Source organism: Mesoplodon bidens (assembly GCF_964165515.1).
Source record: "Mesoplodon bidens genome assembly, chromosome: 2".
NCBI classification, from domain to species: domain Eukaryota; kingdom Metazoa; phylum Chordata; class Mammalia; order Artiodactyla; family Ziphiidae; genus Mesoplodon; species Mesoplodon bidens.
In genome coordinates, this window is record NC_138177.1 from 179047381 (window position 1) to 179066489 (window position 19109).

The following is a 19109-nucleotide window of genomic DNA, read 5'->3' on the forward strand; positions in this document are numbered from 1 at the left end:
TCAAGATTAAAAATCCTACAAGTTTATCCCAGGTCCATCGAAATAAGCACAATACTGCGGTCAAATTAACCACTTATTTCTCACATTTAAAATCTGCTTAAATAAAAGACTATGTTGGTTCCCTACCTTCATTGGCTTCCTGTATCTGGTTCTATCAAATCTAATCCCCTCGGCCTAGCTTTTAAGAGCTGCAGTAATCTTTTCCTGTTCTCCCTGTTCAAGCTGATTCTTCACACTCCTCAGCAGGTAGCCCTCCCCTGGCCGTGCTTATCCACGTCCCTACACCTGTGCGCACACCATGCCCTTTTTCTAGAAGGCCTCCCTTTCCTGCCTCTACCTGTGTAAACATTACACACACAGCAGCAGCAGCAGCACAGCCCTTCCACAGGCTGTGTTAACTCCTCGAAGCCTTCCCTAAATAAGCAAGTCATCTCTGGTCTCCCCACTCTCTTAAATTCTTCAGTGCTTACAGTGTGCACCATGTAACTGAAGACACAGTTGTGCTGTCTTCTAATGTTCAGGCTGCTTCCCCAGCTACGCTGCTAGCGTCTGAAAGGAAGAGACCATGCTGTAGAGACAGAGACTGGCAAAGCGCTGAGCGTACACTGGCTGGGAAGGCTTCTGTAAGACACAACACACAGAGCCACTCACACTGGTCCCTCTTATGCAATGGAGCTGAATTCTGAAGAGCCCTCAAAGGACAAAGTTTGGGGTTTCATGGCTACAAGCTGGCAGACCGACAGATTATCTACCTACCTCTGGTAATGATACTATTTCATGAAATCTTCCTATGTATGAATGAGCCACGTAGGGGATGGAAGGAAAACTGCTGAGGGTATTAACCTTCACACCACTCAGCACACACGAAGCGTGTGCTTGCACGCCGCTTGTCTGCTCTCCACCCTGGACACTAAGTCCAACAGGTGGGAAATGCCAACCTGCCCCTCGATAGGAAAGGGGCCATTGTAAATGACTGGCATTATTTATCTCATCAAAACCAAAAGAATGATGTAGTCTCAAGGTACAGGTAAAGTCAACAGGCCCTGTAGTTCACTCGTAAGTTATTGAAAGAAAAAATTTCTAAGGGGCCAAATATAAGGAAGTTTTCTAAGATCCCCCAAACTAAGGGCAGCAGTTGAACAGAGATTCAAACAGAAAGTACTGTGGCTATAAATGGAACACAAGTTACAAACCTCCTCTTCATATTTTATATGAATTTAATCTTGAGACCAGACTGACCTCTTTGGTAACAAAAGATAGGATAAATCAGAAAGAAAAAACTTCGGGGCAATTCCCTTATATACTTTCCCTGGGATCCCTCCACGGGAGACTTGCCTCAGACCCTCTCCCTCAAGGACGGACTCAGGTACCCAGACCAGCAGATTTGGGCCTGTCAGTGATAAGACACACGAGTGCTCCTTGAGACTGGTTAGAATCTGTCCAACACTGCGAGTGTATTACCCACCATCATGAACTGCAGTGACAACCAAGCAGTTCTGGACTAGAGAGAAATCGATGTTCAAGATTTTAGAACCCCAAGACTATATACGCACCCCTGAGCCCCTCGACCAGATCTCCTCAGGTTGCACCGAAATCAAGAAAAATCTGACAAACATCAACAAAACGGATGCGTTCTAACGAAGAGATGGGAACGGGGAAAGAAAGAAGAGAGAAAAAGGAAAGGGAGTGGGCGAAGGAGGGAACGGGAGAGGAGAAGAAGAAGAAGGCAGATGGACGAGCAGAGGAGATGGAACAGAAAGGAAGGCGAAAGAAAACGGAGAGGGGGTAAGAGCGAAGGGGAAGTGGCGAAGGAGAAAAACAGGAGGGGGAGAGGCCTAGCCACAGGTACACCACCCCAGGCCCCACAGGGTCAAGGCCAATCTGCACAGCTCAGATGCCTCGGGCTTAACTGTTCTTCACCTGGAGAACAAATACACCTTCACTGCACAAGACGATGACGGCATGTGTGTCGTGTGGCAGGCTCCACACGCCCTGGTACGTCTCCCGGGTGTCAGAGGAACTGTGGACAAGCAGGTCTTGAGCCAGAGAAGCTGACAGCACAGCTCCTGACATTCACCGGCAGAAGCGTAAACCTTTCCTTCCTCCTGCCACAAGTTTCCATGACAGAGAAAGATCACAGAATCCCACCACTAAAACGCACAGGTTTCACCTTGCTTTTTTAATACAGTCCTTGGTATATGCATTTCTGGTCAGAGAGCAAAGTTCTGATGGGTTTAATGGTGCACTCAATGCAGTGCTTGGCGCAGTCCATCCATTTTTTTTAAAAAATTGCATCTCTTATTTCTTTAAATACATTAATCAGCCTAGTGCAGGCAAAACGGATCCATTGGACAATGCAATAAACATGAATTATCATCTATCCAACACGCATAATGGCTTAAAAATACATAATAGCAGGTGTAGTTTAAATGATTAGTTATTACACCTGTGGTGGGTCTGATTCAATTGGGAAAAATCATGTTTAATAGGTTAAAAGGTTTAGATCACCGAGCTTTCCTTAAAGTGGCTGTAGAGAGGGAATGATGGAATGCTCTGTCATGAGTAATTCATTTAAGAACAACGTGGGGGATGGAGCAAAGAACAGCACAAACGAGCGAATCCAATTTAAACAGCAGGTAAAGTAGAAAACACCTTTTAAAAAAGCAAGATAAATGAATTTGGAAGGGAGGTGAAATTGACGTGTTTATTTTAACGGGAACTTGACAAAGTCCCGGCACACTTCAAACTTGCAAAAATATGGACAATTTCTTTTAAGTTTCCATTCATTAATTTCAAGCCATATAAAATAATACTGCCGAACACCTACACAAAGTATATTTGGGGCTTCTTTACATTCCTCTTGATCTTTGTCTGAAAAAGCAGGCGACAGGCAAATCACATATTTAACAGCACCGATATCACTATGCCAGATGCAAAAATATGAAGCATCCAAACTAACAGCCTCAACATAATGTGCTTTATAAGAAAGATATCCAGATATGAAAACCCCTCTCCTTCCGCTAATTATTTCTTCAGCTACTCTTTACTCTTCTCCTCTCTCCTTGTAAGGACCTGGCACTTCAATAGGGCGGAAAAGGGCCCGTCCAACGTAGAAGTTTACAAGCCCTATGATTCACACATAGACGGTAAAAGATTTCCCAAAACCTTTCCCCATACTGCAACGATCTGAACACTCTAGATAACTGACAGTGCCCTCGGTTTGCATCTTTCACTCGACTATTGTTGGGCACTTTTCATTAACTTCATGAAGCAATTCAACTGACTCTTCCCTCTGCAGAGGTCCAACACACACAACACGCTTTTGTTGGGTGAAATGATGGGGTGCCTGCTGCCTGTCCTGTACTATCGTTTGATTTTCTAATTAGGAGATGAATGTGACCAGTCATGGGTTATATTTGTGCCCAACTAAATTACACAAATTCAGGCCAAATCTTCCGCCTCAATGTCAAAGATGTAAAACGGAGGCGGGAACTTTATTGCACACATTGTGGGAGTGCAGCAAGCCAGGGAAAATTCTGGTGCAAAGCACCTGATGCCGTTGTTGAAGCCACTTGCTGTTGAGTCCGTGATAAATATGGAATTGGCCTTCCTTTCCCCTTCTCTTGCACTAAGAGAGTTCTTAATGAGTGCACGGTGAATTACCAGTAGCTGGTTTCATAAAAATAAAGATGACGGGGCTTCCCTGGTGGCGCAGTCGTTGAGAGTCCGCCTGCCGATGCAGGGGACACGGGTTCGTGCCCCGGTCCGGGAAGATCCCACATGCCGCGGAGCGGCTGGGCCCGTGAGCCATGGCTGCTGAGCCTGCGCGTCCGGAGCCTGTGCTCCGCAACAGGAGAGGCCACAGCAGTGAGAGGCCCGCGTACCGCAAAAATAAATAAATGAAGATGACGAACTCAGAAGAAAACAGAAGTAAAGTCTCTCATCACCCCTATTCCTGTGACCCCCTGTTCCGCCTCCCTCCTTCAAAAAGCAAAATAAAACAACCCTGTCACCATCAACTCCACAATTTTAGGGAAATTTGCTAATTTTCACCGTTCATCACTTAAAGCTAGAGATAAATCAAGGTACAAAGAGGAGTAAATCCTTGCCTTTGCAGTGGTTACACTGGAGTGACTTCCAGTAACCCAAGAAAAAAGGAGGGGACTTCAGGTTGAAAAACACCTTTGGATCCAAGATGATTGGCCAATTGAGAGAGATCTGTGTTTGAGAGACCAGGATTTGTAACTGTGTAAATCAGTGGAATACAGGATACTCAGGGGCTATCTACGATGAACTATGTGCTGTTAAATGCGTTGTGTAGGGTAAGTAATCCCTGGTGAGAGGAAGCGAGGTTCCTGACAGTCCTCGCTCAAGAGATGCTTCCTAGGTGTTTTCCACTCTCCTACAAAAGACCTGCACACTGTAATCTCCAGAATGCACACTGTATTTTCTGCACAAGGGGGACGGGAGAACAGAGCTTGCCTAATAACGAACCTGGGGTTGGAGGGAGCCTTGGCACTTTGCACCTGACATGTAAACCTGATGCACTGTCTCCAGTGACACATATTTGGAATGTCACCAGTTCCGGCACTCCTGTGTGCTACATAAACATCTATCTCCTAAAAATGTGAGCATTTAATAGCCATTTTAAAATACTAAAAATATTCAAAAATTAATGACACTAACAACCAAAGCCAAGTCCTTTTTAACCCAGACAGATCACAACTAGAGGGCAAAAGAAAATGACCAACACGCGGGCCCAAAACCCCATTCCAACACTGCAGCGCCACACGTGCGCATCTGAGAAGATTAAACTGCCCGTGAAAGGTTCCTACGCTCGTACTCTGAAGTAGATAGATACCCAGAATCCTGTTAACAAGCGTTAGACCAAAGCCAACTCAAGGTTTAACAAGGACTGACTATAAAAGCCGGGCAGTGCCTAGAATGAGAGAACCCTCTTCAAACAGAAATGCTGCGTTTTAGTAAGAAATCAGTACTCTGTCAGGAGTTCCCTGACAAATATGGTCATCGGTGGCACAAGGAAATAGTTGCAAAGCAGCTGTGAATCAGAGAAACACATCGTAGAACGCTGATGCTACCTAGCACTCGTGGAAAAATGCAACGGGCTAATTATGAAGCTATACATCTCACTAAAGAGGCCGTGTTCCTTGAGACTCCAGGCAAAGCACTCTCGGATCCAGGGTCCTAGGACAACATAATTCTGGTTTTCTGCATCCAGAATTCTTTCTTATCTGCGGCTGACAGTGCCAGCCAGGCTCACCGTTGTTTCTCACTTCTACCTGCCCTCTTTCTAGGTAGGGAACAGGCTGGGGAGGGCAACCACCCTGAAGCAGGGGCATCCCCAAGCCACATTCCAAGATGCTGCACGAATACATCCAAAAGGTGTCAGATCCTAAAGCAGAATAAGAGAAAACCTATGAGTATGCCAAAGAAATGTCAGAATCATCTTTCTAAGTGTCCCCAGGCGCCAAAATGAAAAGAAAAAAAAAGGGGGTGGGGGGAAGAAGAAGAGGAAGCAATAAACAGAATATAGAGACTGCTGCATTTGAAGTCTCCAAAGGAGAAAGGGAGTCTGGCAGAAAGCTGCTCTCAGAGTGTGAAATGCAACTCAGGGAAGCCGAGGGTCTAGCAGGCAGGTAAGAGGGGAAAGTTAATATGCAGAGGAAGGCTCGATCAGCCAAAATTCAATACAATCCTCTGCAAGGACAAGGAGGAACAAGGCTCCTCGAAACCAGACTCGTGGGAGTGGGGGGAGGGCACCACGCCCGCTCGGAGCACAGCCACTGGAATGGCAAGAGGGGAATAACCTTGAGCCGGCCGTGCCGAGGCGGCCGCAGCGCGGAGCCAAAGTGCCCCCTAGCCGTCACGCGAGCCCGAACGAAGTGTTTTCACTCGGGGAAAATGAAATGTTTTGCAAGATGAAACAGAATGAAAATTGAGGTTTTAGGTAATTACTAGTTGGCATTTACATATCACGGGCTGGTTCAACACCTATTCATTTTCCTCTTTTATTTTCAATTTTTAAAATTGCTCATTAAAAATGAACAGGTGACAGTGACAGGGATTTCCCCCCCCCCTTTCTCCTTCTCTGAGGGTTACAAAATCAAGAGGTACTTTTCGCCCGTTTATCTACAATTAACACACACACACACACACACACACACACACACACACACACACACAAGGTATGTTTCATTTACATCAGAGGGGGAAAAGGAGAGGGGAAAGTCAACAAAAGCCAGGAAGTTCAAAAATAAAGACAGTGAATTGTACTTGAGCCAGCCTCCTGCACCTGGGTGTGCAGTGAGCTAGCGAGTGCCCTGGCGCTCAAGGAGTTAAAGGAAAGAGCCTCTCTTTCAACTTGGAATTTCCTGGGTTTTGTCACTGTATCCTTCCCATTGTTGGTTTGGGTTACAACCCTACACTAATTAAGCTGTGGGCCCTAATTTCCTTTGTTTTACTTTCCTCTGTCCTTTTGTTTTTCACATTAAAGAAATAAAATATCTCTGGTAGAAGAGCACGAGCTGACATGATAGAACACAATATTTGTTAAGGTCTATTGTGTAAATCTGCATGAATTCCACAGCATGCATTATTGACCCTAGTCTCTCTTAAAACACATTGATATATGCAGTAAAGGCCTTTATGAAGAGTGGCAACGTCACATGCACAAAAACTACCCTTCCAAGTGAACTATCTCTGCATGTAAATTTTTCTTCTTGGCCCTAGTTAAAAATATTGCATGAACTACTTGTCAGAATGTCATCGTTTTGTTATCTTATTAAACTAGTTCTTCCAGAAATGTATGTGGAAATAAAAAGCATCTTAAGCCAACAGGCACTAGTTAATATCAAGTGACAGTGATTTTAGGGACACAAGGGTGACTTTGGAGGGTACTTTGGGTGCCAACTTGCAGCCCAAAGGAGCTGGTGCTTGAGTAGCAAAGCCTGACAAGCAGAGCTGCTGATGCAGAGGGCAACCGTAACTACGCCATGGAAAGCGCTGTAGTGCACATGCTCGCCGTAGAGGAAATAAAAACCCTTGTTTCTGGGTTGAGAAGATCAAAGTTCCTTTTTAGGAAAGGTTGAGAAGGAAAAGGATTTTCTCCTTCAGGGAGAAAGAAAAGCAAATTTAAATGCCTGTCCCCATGCATCCCCACCTGAATTTAGAGAGCAGCCCCTCTAATTTTTGATGCAACCAACAAAGCAGTTACCCAAAGAGGAGAGAAAAAAAGGATGACATTTGCCTTTTCCTTAGCTTTGAAATCCAACTGGCAGCAAATTGTTTGAAGTCCTGTTTAGAGAAGAAACCGTAATAGCCTCCACACTGAAAAGAGGAGGAAAATGCCATTATACACGGATCACGGTAGCAGTGACCTCAGCAGAGAAGGCAAACGAGCTGGCTGCAAGTTGGAGGGTGGCGGGCGTGCCAGGAACAAAAAGAAAAAGGTTTATGTGTGCCAGCACTGTGTGGCAAGAGTTGGGTGCTCGGTCCCAGGAGATACCAAGAAAAGGCAAGGAGTTCGATTTCCTAACACGGTGCCTTTCAACAGCGCGTTGACTGCTCCTTTTTCCAGTTTCCCTTGCTTTTGTATTTTCCATATTCTTCTAATTCCCCTGCACTGTTAAAGAGGAAGCAGAGAGCACCCAGGCTTCATGTTGTAAAATTAATGAAGGTGTCAAGCTGTTGAGCTGAATCACTCCAAAGGAATGTAATGACTCAGTGTCCAAGATGCTCCCTGGGAGAACTGTGAGCTCACTCGGTGGCGGTGGCTGGTGACTCCAACACTAAAAATATGTAGCAGACAGTGCCCAGGACCTTCCTAATACCACTGCCTCTACTTCTTAGTCCCTTTCTCTCCACCACAAGTTGAATTTGATGCTTACCGAAGGTTACTTCTCCCAAACTCCAGCACCTTCGCATGCTCAGCAGACGAACCTTCAGTTCCCACTTCTTCTGAAGTCAGGCCAGACAGAGATTGGTAAAGCTCTCTCTAATCATGCACTATTGAGATGTGGGATGACTAGGAAGGGGACGAAGATGGACAGTGACACCTTCACGTGTCAAGTTATCACTGGGGGTTAGACGCTGAATAGATGACCACCAGGTGGTGCAGGGCGGGGTCCCTTCACGATGGCTGAGCACCCTCTGCACTGAGGGCAACAAGATGGGCTCCTGGATTCCAAGGAAGATAAGCTCTGGATCAGGGAATTCTGTCTAGCATCACCCCACATAGAGCAAAAACCTAAAACTTTGAGGAGTCGCTAAATGGCACTCCTACCAGACATCCTACAAGAAAGTTGGAGAAAGACTAAATGTTAAAAAATAGATTTGAATACCAAAAAAGTAGTAGTCACAGCTCAGAAACAGCTCGAATCCAAAAAGATAGCAAGAAAAAACTTGGAAATGACAAATGTGGGTAGCCTTTAAATCGTCTTCAGATCCTCTAGAAAGCAGAAAAAAAAGCGAATGATTAAGATCTGCTACTAAGAGAAGACCACCAAGTCCTGGTTCCTGCTATTATCTTAGATTCTTCTATGGCCTGAGGGAAAAACTAGAAGTACGAGTTCCAAAAGTAGGACTCAGAATACAGAGAAAGCTGGCACTCAAAAATCTTCAAATTTACAGTAAGATGACAGGAATTAGAAACTGTTTCTATTCAAACAGTCGAATGAAATCCGCTCCTCTCAGGGGAAAGTCGTCTTCTTCACCAAGCACACTGGCCCCTGGGAGGGCACAGGAACAGACCCTCTGCCGAGATAGTAAGATCAGGGGAACCAGCTCTGGCAGCAAGTGGGGTCACATCCGTATGAAGTAAGCTGGTGGCCAGTTCAACTGTCTAAAAAAGGGTATCTAACATGGGTCAGGCCTCTCTTGCTGATTTCAGGAGTAACTCACCCACACGAGTGTACCACAGAGAAGCAAGACAAGCCATGCCTCTGACACGGATGATGAATGAGTCATCGCTTTTTACACATCTTTCGGAGGCACCAAGATAAGGACTGTGGAACTGATTCTTGTACCCATTGTCAGATCTGTACCCACAGACTGTCTTTAGCATCAAGATGTAAATTTGGAAGAGAATCTAAATCAAGAGATATCAGTCTAGTCGCCTCCTCTGGTAAACCCCAATTTAGAAATTTTTAGCTCAGCAAAAAAATCCGCTGCACACAGAAAGAATTAAATGGTAATCATCATGGCTTTGAACCATTCAGTAACCTTTCACTAAACACAATAAACATTCCTATTATCAACAACCTCAGCTTCCAATAAACAAATACACTTTTAAAAATAAACAATTCAACAAAGGCCTATTAGACACCAGAGCCATCTTGGCCATGAGGCTCTCAGTACAGGTCTCCTACCTCTAACAGGAAGATAAAAATAAAAAGGAAGGTCTTTCTGCCCGCCATCTGACGTTCCTAGCAATCTTGGTCACCTAAAATGAGCATGTATTTTACTTGCAATTAACGCAAAACTTAAACAGTTTTCACCATTAAGCAAATCCGTCCTATTGAGCACCCTATTCCTCCTCTAAATCAATGGGAACTCATTTCTAATTCCTTCCAGCTCTGGGAAACAGAGAGAGGTTCACTTTTTGTTATCGGAAGGATTAAGAATCACCATCTTGCTTTGCAATCTTCTTGATTCTCCACACCCCAACTGTGCTAGGGTGAAAGACTTTGAGATCACAAAAATCCCTACATCTCCTCAATCTGGCAAAAGCTTCCTGAGACATCACTCATGGTTTTCTGTTCACTGTCCTTTCTCTCTCTCTTCTTGCCTGTTTAAACACATGGACACAGAGTTATTAACTTTTACAGGAAAACCAAATAAAATAATGTCGAAGCAAAAATGCGGTGATGTCAGGCTGCAGCTAGCACCATTCATCTGTGGGAATCTGATTAGCGCTCTAGTGGCAGAGCTACCTGGAAAAGTGCTCACAATCAAATAAAAAAATGAGACCAAAACATTAACCTGATGGCTAAAAACTCCACATTTAAACAGTTAAAGTAATAAAGGAGCTTTTATTGAGTATTTTTTATATTTCATTATGCCCCAAATTGACGAGGACTCCCGGATACATTTTCTAGACTTTCGGTTCCTCAAATCAAATGCTCTCTTGGACTTTTTTTTTTTTAACTAAAAGGAAACAGCATTTCTTGTAAATTTGAATGAAAGGATTAAAGCTTCTCCTACAATATCAATATCAGCCTTGAGTGCAAACACAGCCAAACACTGCAACAAACAGAAGGCTTTTTTGGTTTATGTACTTTTTTTAAAAAATAAATTTATTTATTTTATTTATTTTTGGCCGCGTTGGGTCTTTGTTGCTGCGCGCGGACTTTCTCTAGTTGCAGCGAGCAGGGGCTACTCTTAGTTGTGGTGTGTGGGCTTCTCGTTGCGGAGCACGGGCTCTAAGCACGCGGGCTTCACTAGTTGTGGTGCGTGGGCTCAGTAGCTGTGGCTCGCGGGCTCTAGAGTGCAGGCTCAGTAGTTGTGGCGCACGGGCTTAGTTGCTCCATGGCATGTGGGATCTTGCCGCAGGCACCAGGGCTCGAACCCGTGTCCCCTGCATTGGCAGGCGGATTCTTAACCACTGTGCCACCAGGGAAGCCCTGGTTTATGTACTTTAATCCTAAACCTGCCCACAGCCAGCAGAGAATTTTCCTCCATGATTTTACCTCACACAAACGCTCTATTTCCTCATTCCCACACATTTTGCTCAAAGTTTGTAGGAAACAGGGACTTCCCTGGTGTCCAGTGGTTAAGACTCCGAACTCCCAATGCAGGGGGCCTGGGTTTGATCCGTGGTCGGGGAACTGGATCCCACGTGCATGCCGCAACTAAGAGTTCGCATGCCACAACTAAAGACCCTGCGTGCCGCAACTAAGACCCGGCTCAGCCAAACAAATAAATGTTCAAAGTTGGCAGGGAACAGAACGTGGCAGAGTGGCAGGGCAGAAAGCGGGCCGGGTCTCAAGAAACCTGCACACCGAGTCCAACCCTGACGCTATGTCCTCAAACCCGGCCCCTCACGCCCCCGCTCTGTGCCTCAGAGTCCTTCATTTCTGTAAAATAAGGGCTTAAATAGATGGCCTTCTGGACCCTCCAAGCTGCATCATTTTATAATTTCCAGTTGACTCCAGCAGGCAGCCTATGATACCTCGGCCAGGGAAATGGGCGAGGGTCAAGGACCAGAACCAACCATTCGGGAGCTCGGCTCTCCAATCTCACCCAATCAATAAAAGGAGAAAACCAACAAAGAAGGAGAAGGAGAGAGGGAAAGAGAGAAGAAATCGCTGTTGCCAAAAAAGAAATGACAAATTCCACATATATTACACATAGCAAAGATTTATTCACACTACTTACTATTTATTTCGTATACAAGCTTAGTTAAATGGTGTCCAAATCACAGAAGATTAAAAACTGCAAATGAGAAAGGAGAATTGAGCCAGCTAGCAAGCGATACTCACAGACCAAAGACCAGATAGTGAAAAAAGCCTAGCAACAAATGTCAGGAGAGAATCATCTATGAAAAGCAAACAGAAAACTCAAAAAGTTTATCAGTCCGGGGTCATTCGGCACAGATGGAGTCATTCAGAGGAGGGGCAGATACACAACAGATCTATATTTCAACAGGTTTTGAAAACAGAGCTACACTTCCAACACAATATAAACATGTACATCTAAAATGATGATACTGAGTCATCAGGATTAAATTACAGTCTACTCTGCCTAATAAAGCGAGAAAGCATATAACCCATTTTATGTAATTCCCAGCCAAAAGTTTTAAAGTGTTTTGTTTTGTTTTCATATGGATCTCGATGGCCATCTGGAAAACGTGGCTATCCAGAATGACTTATTGCAGGAGGGTGGCAGAGATGGTGGCTTCCCTGACCTGAACAAAACCAGTTTTTATTCAAGTTAGTTAAGAAGCAGGAAGCCAAAGATTAAATAATGAATAGTTACTAAGCATTCACTGGGTCCACACAGCACACCAGGCACTTAAAAAACCAAGAACAAGCAAAGATGCTGCCTCTGCAGTTACAATCTAGGACAAGGAAAGCCATCCGGCCCCACACATGACCTAGGACTCCCCTCCTCAACAACCTTGACAAATGATCAGTGAGCCTCCACTCAAATGCTTATAATGAACAGAGAACTCACTCTCTTAAAAGATGATCAATTCATTTTCAGGAGTCCTTCTTTAAACTGAGTTGAAATCTGCTTTCCTGAACCTTCTATCCATTGACTCTAGTTTTCTGTAGGAGAATACTACTAACTGATCCACTTTTTGCAATAATGCTGGGTAAGGAATGAGGATAGGCCTCTGTCACTTGGCTCTCTTTTCTATAAAAGCATTTCCCTTACTCTGCTTATTAACTAAATGTGAACACCCGTTTCACTGTATAACAGTTTCATGCTCTTAAGCTTGGTAAGAGCAGCCTTGCCCTTTCTGGGAGAGCCAAGGCTACACCTGTAATGTCAGAATGCATTAGCAATAATAAAGGCCACAGTAATGCAAGAGACGACTTCATACACACGTCATTCCAGAATGGCTAAATTCAATCAAATATGGCAGTGCTTCCTACAATGCTACGATCACCGGGGCCAGCGCGTGTGACGTGGGCCCACTTACTGGAAGCCGCTGGAAAGAGAAAGTGAGCGCTCTGCTTTGAGACTATAATGGACAGAGTTTTTACCAGCCCATAAGTGGTTTGGCATCCTTCTTTCCCAGGAATTACCTAGAAATTCATTTAACATCTAAAGACTACAAATGAAACTTCAGAAGGCTAAAAGTACATGAAGAGAAGGGCAGAGGGGCTCGTATTCTCTCACCCTCATCTTAAAGATATATGATCCTTATGGAGAGAAAAGTAAACTCCCAGAAGGTGGTAATCAAGAATCAAAGCCAGGGACTTCCCTGGTGGTGCAGTGGTTAGGAATCCGCCTGCCAATGCAGGGGAGACGGGTTCAAGCCCTGGTCTGGGAAGATCCCACATACCGCGGAGCAACTAAGCCCGTGCGCCACAACTGCCGAGCCTGCGCTCTAGAGCCCGCGAGCCACAACTACTGAGCCTGCCTGCCACAACTACTGAAGCCTGTGCGCCCAAAGCCCGTGCTCTGCAACAAGAGAAGCCACCACAATGAGAAGCCCACGCACCGCAATGAAGACGCAACACAGCCAAAAATAAACAAATAAATTTATATATATATATATTTTTTTGAATATTTATTTTATTTATTTATTTTTGGCTGCACCAGGTCTTAGTTGCGGCACTTAGGATCTTCGATGTGGGATCCAGTTCCCTGACCGTGGATCGAACCCAGGCCCCCTGCATTGGGAGTGTGGAGTCTTAGCCACTGGACCACCAGGGAAGTACTAAATTTATATTTTTTTAAAAAAAGAATCAAAGCCAAGGATGACCTGGTCTTAATTCTAACTCAGTCACTAACTTCTTCAGTAACTTTCAGAGAGTTGCTTACCTTTCCTGTTTCTGCTTCCTCATCTGTAAAATGGAACTATAACTGCATAGGGACTCACCAAAGTGTTACAAGGAATAATTAGTTAGCATTTATATAATACTTTTGATCTTCAAAGTAGCATTATTAGACTATAAAGCAGAGTAGACGTGGTTTGAAAAATCTTTTTAGAACCTAAAATAAAGTATGCAAGCAAATTGAGAGAAGCAAAACAGGCTGACCTCATCTCCCAACAGCCAGATCCCTTTACTCCCATAGGCAGCCATTTTCTGCCCTAATCTGTGCTTGCATGTAGAGACAAAGGTATAAACCTTTTATTGGGAAAATTGGAGGAGGTGGAAAGAAGAGAGAAAGGAGAAAGAGAAGGTTAGAGGAGAGGCACTAAAGGAAACATAAAAGGGAAGAGAGATATGAAGAGAGAAAAATAAGGGGCAAGGGGCTTCCCTGGTGGCACAGTGGTTAAGAACCACCTGCTAATGCATGGGACATGGGTTCAAGCCCTGGTCCGGGAAGATCACACATGCCACGGAGCAACTAAGCCCATGTGTCACAACTACTGAGCCTGTGCTCTAGATCCTGCGAGCCACAACTACTGAGCCTGCATGCCACAACTACTGAAGCCCACGTGCCTAGAGCCCATGCTCCGCAACAAGAGAAGCCACAGCAGTGAGAAGCCCGCGCACCGCAACAAAGAGTAGTCCCCGCTCGCTGCAACTAGAGAAAGCCCGTGCGCAGCAATGAAGACCCAACGCAGCCAAGGATAAATAAATAAAACAAATTTTTAAAAAAGTTTTTTAAGAAAGGGGGACAAGAAGGGAATAGAAAGCAGCAAGAAATAAAGAGAGGCAAATCCTAACCCCTAGAAGAAGAGCAAAAACAGGAAGAGAGGAAGAAAAAGAAAAACAAAGAGAAATGGAAAAGAAAACTTCATTAGGGAACAAATATAAAGTGTATCCTGTTTTCAAAGAAAAAAGAAGGTTAATTTTTTTTTAAGTTAATTAAAAAAAAAAAAGCGGAGGACAAAGAGCAGAGGATAGAGAAAGAGAACATAAAGCTTTACAGAGTATGTCTGGAAACCAGAAAGCTGGAAGGGAAATCATTAGCAAGTCCACAGTGCGTCTACAGTGATACTGCGTGGATCAATTCATTTAACGCTGCCCTGTACATTTACAGAAAAGTACCTCTGATATAATAAAGGCTCATAAACACGCAGAAATTGGGTTAGACCCGTTTCGAATTCCTGCCAAACAATGGTTCAGAAAAATGAAGCTTTATTTTAATTAGCTGGACTCATGAGTGATTTGATAACAGCAGATGCTGTCTGGATGCTTTCAGCTTGATGGGCTCCACATACATGAACTTAGAGTGGTTTTGATGCAATTAGGTGTTTCTTTCGGTTCCAACATGCCAGGCCCTAGGACCAAAACCTATGTGTAGCCCCTACATGTTACTATATTTATCTACATGTTAATATTTCAAATCATGAAGATGAGAAAAGTGACCACATAATAGAAGTAGAAAAGTAGTTTTCAAAGTCACTGGTGAGTAGATGAAAATATTCTCATGATGTATTTTTTCTTTCCACTGGAGAAAGAGAAGTTGGGTAGCTGAGAAAAAGCCACACAGGGCAGCATCGTATAGAAATATTTAAAGCCAAAGCTGAGACACAACAGACTGCGCACTTCCAGTTTTGCAATTCCAGTCCAGTGTTATGGCAAAGGATTAGCACGCTTAATGCACAGTCTGACCTGGGACTAAGTGGCCTTCAAAATGTTCTCTGTAATCAGGCATCCTGTTATAACCCAGCTCACCGCTCCCTGAGACAGGTGGTGGTGTTCAGGACCGCAACCCTGCAAGTCCAAGTATTTCCCCCAGGTGCTTTCAAGCTGGGCACCTTACTGCCCCTCTCTCTCTTTTAAGTGCTCTCTCTTCCAAAGAGCATTCTGTTTGCTTTTCCCCCCAGCACTCACTGCCCTCTCTGCTAGGACCACTTAGAGCACCACCACCCACACGCACGGAGCTGCTAAAGGACCTGCATAAAGCCAGAGCGGCTTCCAGCATAGGGACTCACCTAATAGGAGGACCCGATCTGTTAATTTTCTGTCAGTTTGTCACAGCTGGCCTGAGAAGGGGAAGATTATGAGAAGGGGTGTAGGGAGAAAGCTGTCTACTAGGTGTGCCACTAGTCTTCCTGAAATTCTGAATCAGGCTTTCAAAATCGTTCACCCCCTGCTGAATGACAGGGAGTACAGAGGGTGGAAAAAGAGAGACGCCAGAGTTTTGACCGACTCCCTCGCACAGAAGCCGGGGCGGGGGTGGGGGGCACTTGAACCCCACGACTACCACCGCAAGCGCACAGGGAGAAACACACCCCCCCCTCACTCTCTCTCTGAGAGGACAAGACAGACATGATGACCTTCACACCAGCCCCCCTTCGTTGGCGCTAACAAGCTGAGCACTGTAAATCAAGGATGAAATCCCTGTGCCAGGAAAGCAAAGGAGAAACATTTCTTCTGTAAAGAGCCCAAGGATGCTGCCTGCTTCTGAATCAGCATTTCAGGGCAAGTGTTTGGAAGGCAGGAAGCTCCATGCCAGCAACTGAAGGAAAAATATGTATTTATTATATATAGTAGGCCTTCTTCAAAAGTTATTTATTTCACAAAACCACTCTGCTAAATAGAGGTTTCAATCTAATTGGAACTGCAATCTGCATATCGTAAACGCACCAAATGACAGTCTTTGAGATTTTGTTCTCCTCCACAGTTTATGGGTTCACAATTGGTAGGTTTCCCAACATACACACAGAATGTAAGAGTACAGAGGAGTATCCTTTAAAATATATATAGGGGCTTCCCTGGTGGCACAGTGGTTAAGAATCCGCCTGCCAATGCAAGGGACATGGGTTCGATGCCTGGTCCGGGAAGATCCCACATGCCGCGGAGCAACTAAGCCCGTGCGCCACAACTACTGAGCCTGCGCTCTAGAGCCCGCGAGCCACCACTACTGAGCCCGTGTGCCGCAACTACTGAAGCCCGCGCGCCTAGCGCCCGTGCTCCGCAACGAGAAGCGACAGCAGTGAGAAGCCCGCGCGCGGCAACGAAGAGCAGCCCCCGCCCGCCGCAACGAGAGAGAAGCCCGCGCGCGGCAACGAGAGAGAAGCCTGCGCGCGGCAACGAGGACCCAATGCAGCCAAAGATAAATAAATGATTTTTTAATGCTTTGAAATACATATACTGTATAAAAAAACTTTTTTCAGCCCCTTGCAACCCCCAGAGGAGGGGCAGAGGGTCCCAGCTGTGAAAAGGGAGGAAGCTTTCAATACCTCCAAGGAGACAAAGCCCATCGGGGGAAAGGAGGCTGGGGGCAGCTGCCTGAGTGCTCAGGCACACAGGCCTTTGAGGAGCCCCCATTCACCACGAGCCTTTTCTTTCCTTCCTCGGGGAGGCAAGGAGGGAATCCCTGCTCATCCCAACTCTCTCCACTCCTATCCACATCCCAGTGAGCCATGGTTAATTAACAGAGATGCAAATAGTCACGGGCTGAAATAAAGGTTTTTAACAGGAAGTAAAAAGAGACCTTATAAATCATACAGAAAAATAAAAAAGAAGAGGGAGAGAGAGAAAGTATCCAGAGCGAAAGGTCACACTACCAATAACTGAGGAAATGAGAAAGAAAAGGGACAGGTCAGGACTTCCCAAAAGGTCTAAAATTGTCTGCTTGTACCTCTGGGTTCACATCAAAAAGTGATTTATGACAAAGGAGACACTGTTCTGGGGAAGAGAAGTGGGTACCAAGACTCCGCAGTCCCATATGCGCCCGGGACTTGTCTTCCTAGATTGCATCCAAATTAACCTTCTGCTCCCTGTTCCCCTCACTCACTTCCAAAAAAAAAAATGATTTAATTTTTTCAAACACTGCATCCCTACAGTCCAAAGATATCCTTTGCTTCCTTAAAAACTAAGCATCTTCCAGCTTACGGCAACTCCTTTCTGCCCTCCATACTCTGACAATGCCAGCCTCTCTGTCACAGGGTGTAACCTTCATTACACACAAAAAAAAAAAAAAAATCAGAGCTTCAGCTTCCCATTAAAAAAAAAAAAAGATAGGACGAATAAATATGAATTTGAAGAGGAATTCTGCCAAAACCCAAACCTCCCAAATCTGGTTCAGCCACATTCTTGCCCACAGCCTGTACTTCTCGGTGCCTCCCTGCATTTTTCAAAACGCAGCTGCACAGACCTCTTAAAATTCAGATTTCTAGCACCTATAATTACAGGGCGCTCGAGCCAGGCTCCTTTAATTAATGAACCTGACTCCATAAGGGAGGTATCACAGGGGTGAGCTGGCCCCTGAGCACTGCTATCTGCTCTCTCTGCCGGGTGAGCCAGCACTGCACCTCCAACGGGAGCACGAAGCTGCCCCCACCCCGCCTCCACCATACAACCCGATCCGGCACAAGCCCATAATGCAGTTAAGGCCATAAGACATTTCTTGGAACTTAAGGGAAGAGAATGATGCTTTCCTGGGCGTGACCAGCAAAATCTAAAGAGAATGAGATTCTCCCCGGTTCGAATGCTCCCCTGATTTTACTCTCTTCCCTCTGCCGGGATGAAAAGCAGAGGGTGCAGGCAGAAGCCACCGTTCAAGGCTGGACAAGCAACAGAGGGAGCAGCCTGGGCTTCGAAAACTCTGGAAAAGAAATGAACACAACAAGCCTGGGACTGACATGCATCCCAAAGCTGAAATAAAACTGGTAAGAAGAGCCATGCCTCTTTAAAGCAAAACAGGTGGAAAGGGGTCATGCTACTGAGGATACTGTTCACAGGTCTGGAGAAGAATTTGAGCACATCCCAAGGACGATATACTGACCACAAGAGCTGTTCCCAGGTGGTCCTCACTGATCCTTGATACTACTCCTTTCTAAGCCAATACCCGATTAGCACTTTTTAAAGAGCTGGTTTTCCTTCTGGCTGCTCTGGGCAGCACAGCCTAATGCTGTCTGTGTCTGCTGCACATGCCAGGACAGCCTATAGCCGCTCTCCTGAAAGTGGTTAAAAGCTGGCTTGTAACCATGTTCGCTGGGAAGGAGGCTGCCTTTGGCTATAACAAAGACTGGAAATGGTTGCAAACAAAGCCACAGATGCTGGAACAGACAAGGCCTGGGTCAAATCAAGACGACCCCAGGTAAAGTTTCAGGTAGGAGATTTGAAATCCAGTAGAAGATGCCAATGGATTTGGCAATAATAAAAACAGGTTTGGTTCAGTCACTACCATCTGATAACTGTTTCTCAAGGGTCCCTCAGGCCCACAGCACCCCAGTGGGGCAACAGTTGTTTTAGTGACCAAATAAACATACCTCTTCTACAGGTAAAGTTGTCAGACTATGTACCCAGTAACACACCTTCTGAGGTTTTCCCAGTTTCTCATTCGTGATTTGGGCTATAAAACGAGGTTAAAGAGCTACTGGAGAACATCACTGGGGTCGACCAATGAAAATTTGAGTCCTGTTGTCCTAGCTTCTTAGTTCTTCCCAGGGGACTTTACAGTGTAGGTGTCAAAAACTAAATTTGATCATTCTGTATTCTGCCAGGAAAGGGGGC

The 19109-nt window shown here is 45.2% G+C and overlaps 1 protein-coding gene across 2 annotated transcripts in view; it reads right to left on the reverse strand.

Moving 5' to 3' along the window:
* PEX14 (peroxisomal biogenesis factor 14) overlaps positions 1–19109 on the reverse strand; it is a 146692-nt gene that overhangs the window by 87324 nt on the left and 40259 nt on the right. The window lies entirely within an intron of this gene.